This window comes from Austrofundulus limnaeus, unplaced genomic scaffold (assembly GCF_001266775.1).
Source record: "Austrofundulus limnaeus strain Quisiro unplaced genomic scaffold, Austrofundulus_limnaeus-1.0 Scaffold54, whole genome shotgun sequence".
NCBI lineage: Eukaryota > Metazoa > Chordata > Actinopteri > Cyprinodontiformes > Rivulidae > Austrofundulus > Austrofundulus limnaeus.
This window is the reverse complement of record NW_013952456.1, coordinates 1,681,673-1,685,114: the sequence shown is the minus strand read 5'-3', so window position 1 is coordinate 1,685,114 and position 3,442 is coordinate 1,681,673. Positions and strand designations below refer to the sequence as shown.

The window sequence follows — 3,442 nt, the reverse complement described above, 5'->3', positions numbered from 1 at the left end:
CACACACACACACACACACACACCTGGCTCTCACAGCCCACATCACACAGGCACGGTTTCATTTTTCGAAGGAACTTCACTGTGTTCACACTCTGGATCAGTGGGCTTACAGCTGGATGCTTCTCAGTATGAAGGGATAAAAGCTGATGATCTGTAAAATGATTCATTTACTTAAAGTTATTTTTCATCATTTTTGAGATAAATCACATTTTGAGCTTTGAGACAGTACAGTTACAGCAATAAAAACAATTAGTGCTTGTTTTTTTCTTATTTTCTGTTTTTCCCCGTTAAAATGCTTTCATCCGTCATCTCATTAGTGAGTTTTACCGCAGCATGATAAGCGTGAACTGRTGCAAAATCAGATTTCTATCAGAGCCTGAGAGGGCTGCATTTAGCTGTGGATGAGTGATTAAGGTGGAGGTCAGGAATTCACATTGTTTCAATCAGGAAGAAGAAAAGAAAAATAAATTTAAAAAACACACTTTGAGTATTTTGCATATTTTATTCCAAACGTGTACAGCAGTAAGTGAGAACATATCAACAGTATTTACAGGAGAACCTCCACAGAGGAGGAGGAGTCGTAGGCCAGCAGACGGCTCCTGGTTTTCTCTGAATCTTTCAGTCAACAGTTGGGTGTATGTTACAATATGTACAGGACAAAAACAGCAAAAGCACAGCTAGCTGGAGTGTAAACTGGAGGACTCGGACTCGGTGGTTGTGGAAGTCCCCGGGCGTCTCCGGGGTAGGATCTTTAAACTGGAGGCCCGGCTCAGGGTCAGAGCTCTGCGGGCTGAACTCTTGAACCCGGCYCCCAGGAAGGCGTACAGCAGCGGGTTCAGGCAGCAGTGTGCGAACGCCATGGGCTCGGCCACCGACAGCCACATCCCTAAAGCCGCCTCCAGCCTGCAGCTCCGCGGCAGGACCTCCAGCCGCAGCAGGGCGTCCACAGAGATGCCCGCGCCGTACGGGAGCCAGCACATGAAGAAGCAGAGCACCAACGTGATGGTGGTCCTGACGGCCCTCCTCTTCTGCCTCTGCCCCCCCAGAGGGCCTCGGGTCAGCCTGGTGACGATCACGCAGTAGCACACGAGCAGAACCAAACCGGGGATCACCAGACCCACCAGGACCAGCTGAAGGTGGAAGACTGCCACCCAGATGGGAGCGCTGTCGGCGGGGTAAAGGCGCTGGCACACAGTGGAGCCCTCTCCTCCGTCCTGAGTCCTGGCGAAGACCAGATCCGGCACGGCGAGAAGTCCTGCAGGCAGCCACGCACCTGAGGGCAAGAAGAGAAGAGGTCAGGGTAGGGTTGGYKATAATCGTACCGTGTGCAATGAATCGTCAGAAAAACATTAATCYATTTTTTTTACACTTAACGATTATTAATATGATTAATGTCACCAGGCTCCGCTCCGCTTCAAATATGATGAACATTAAACAAAGAAGTTCAATAATTTATTTATCTTTCAACACAATTTAAATTTTGATCTATAGTCTGAAGTCTGTAATTTTGACACTATTTGGAACAGATTTTTAAGAAGAGCAAATCTTTCCCACTAAATTAGTCATGTGACTAGGACATAAGGGTGTCCAGGGGATTAATCGTCATCGGCTAAATACCACAATTAATCGTGATTATCATTATTTTTTTGAGATGTGGTTCTGCCACCCACCTGCATAGACCAGCCTGTGAGCCAGCAGCTGCCTCAGCCCCCCAGAGTTAGTGTCTGTGGCCCGGACCACTGCCAGGTACCGGTCCAGGCTGATGAAGGCCAGGATGAGGACGCTGCCGTACAGGTTGACGGTATAGATCACGTGCACGCCCACGCAGGTGGCTGCTCCAAAACGCCAGTCAGTCAGAGCTGCGTCCACGGCCCAGAAGGGCAGCGCCAGAACAAAGAGCAGGTCAGCTGCAGACAGGTGGAGGCGGTACCGGTCCGTCAGGCTGCATTTGGACCTGTGGGGAAGACAGAATCCAGGCTCTCAACTCAAACGTTCACCAGAGTTGTAAAGTAACTAAGTACAAATACTTCTTAACTGTACTTAAGTAGAAATTTTGGGTATCTGTACTTTACTAGAATAATTACTTTTCAGCCTACTTTTTACTTCTACTTCTTACATTTTTACACAGTTATCTGTACTTTCTCCTTATTACATTWAAAAAAAAGGGAAGAAGTAGAAAGTCATAACTCCTAATTTATTACAGCTTGTTGTTAAAAAATATTTTCCTCCTAGATAGAGTGAATTTAATTGTGGTTGGATGAGAAGTAAATATATATTATTCGGATCCTGTATTAGTTTTTACACAATCCATCACAGCTGCAAATAACACAAATTATGTCACACTCCAGCAGAACATACACCATATATATATATATATATATACTGTATATCAGGTGAATTGCAGCAGGTGTAGTGCATCCTAATTTTTTAACATTAACATTTTTATATGACAATATAGCCATTTTGGCCTTTAGAAAGATGTTTTTGAGGGTATCAACTACCAATAAATATCATTTTGGGAAGTCTAGCCACTCATTTTTACTCAATACTTTTACTTTTAATACTTAAGTGCATTCAGAAATTTACTTTTGATACTTAAGTACAAAATATATTAGATACTTTAAGACTTTTACTCAAGTAATATTGTTAGAGGAGACTTGAACTTTTACCAAAGTAAATTTGTGGTAAGATACGTGTAATTTTACTCAAGTATCACTTTGAGGTACTTTATACAACACTGACGCTCACAGGAGAAGTCCAAACTACCAGTCCTCCTCTGGCGCTCTCACCTGCGCTGGCAGCCCAGCACCATGACCACCAGGCCGTTCCCCGTGATGCCCAGGATGAAGATCAGGGAGTAGACCACCGGCAGAAAGACCCTCTGAATCTCTGTCGTCATTATGTGCTCCACTCCACAMGGCTCATCCAGGTCCTCTCCCACCTCCCCAGAGCCAGAACCYGAGCCAGAACCAGAACCCGTTTCATTGTCATAGTCAAGGACGATATGCTGGAGACAGATGATGATGATGATGAAGGAAAAGCCAACAGCAGATTTATAACCAAACTTCCTCACTGAACCATCTTACCTCYTAGTAGGACATGTTGGAGAGGGTCCTCCTCCTTTTCTAGGCAGAGTGAAGCTGAAAGTTTGTCTGGAGGGGCTTTATAAACACGTCCAAGCTCCTCCCCCAAACACAGCACAGCATCTGTGCGCGTGCTGAAACGTCTTTCCTGTTTTCGAGGTGTCAGCTGCTAATAGTGCTTCTATCACAGGATGCTGCCTTGTTGTGTTGCCTGTGGATTGTTTTAGCCTCTGAGACCCCTGAGTTTGTTGTCACTGGGGTCTATTGCAATGGGAAGGAGAGTCAATGAGAAACAAACAATGTGTGTGTGTGTGTGTGTGTGTGTGTGTGTGTGTGTGTGTGTGTGTGTGTGTGTGTGT

General features: G+C 45.4%; 1 pseudogene; it reads right to left on the bottom strand.

Annotated features, from left to right (window-relative positions):
- Positions 1-488: 488 nt before the first annotated feature.
- LOC106517933 (C-X-C chemokine receptor type 4-like) lies at positions 489-3,195 on the bottom strand (annotated as a pseudogene).
- Between the last annotated feature and the right edge of the window lie 247 nt (positions 3,196-3,442).